The 365-nt window shown below is 61.4% G+C and overlaps 1 protein-coding gene across 1 annotated transcript in view; it reads right to left on the reverse strand.

Moving 5' to 3' along the window:
- Nucleotides 1-365, reverse strand: part of Rhbdd2 (rhomboid domain containing 2) — a 10,741-nt gene that overhangs the window by 10,015 nt on the left and 361 nt on the right. The window lies entirely within an intron of this gene.

Below are 365 nucleotides of genomic sequence, written 5' to 3' on the forward strand. Positions count from 1 at the left end.
GAGAGGGAGACGGAGACGGAGACGGAGAGGGAGACGGAGAGGGAGACGGAGAGGGAGACGGAGAGGGAGACGGAGAGGGAGAGAGAGAGACAACTTTATCCTGAGGGACAGATCCAGGGATGGATTTAGGGCCTTGACCGGCCTGGAGGCGACAGGGAAAGCACAAATTCAGGCAGAGGAGGACTATACAGTGATGACGAAGATAAAGTTCTGGAAAGACGTGACTATGGGAAGCAAGGGACAGTGCTGGCGGCTGGATCTCCGCTAGGAAGAAGGGCTGCGCACCGAGACAGGGCTAGTCGGGGCGAGTCCTGCGAGGCTGGGGCCCAGGCACGCGCGCGGTCGGAGCCCAGGGACTCCTCGCG

This window comes from Fukomys damarensis, unplaced genomic scaffold (genome assembly GCF_012274545.1).
Source record: "Fukomys damarensis isolate Sample0158 unplaced genomic scaffold, DMR_v1.0_HiC HiC_scaffold_17, whole genome shotgun sequence".
Lineage (NCBI taxonomy): Eukaryota > Metazoa > Chordata > Mammalia > Rodentia > Bathyergidae > Fukomys > Fukomys damarensis.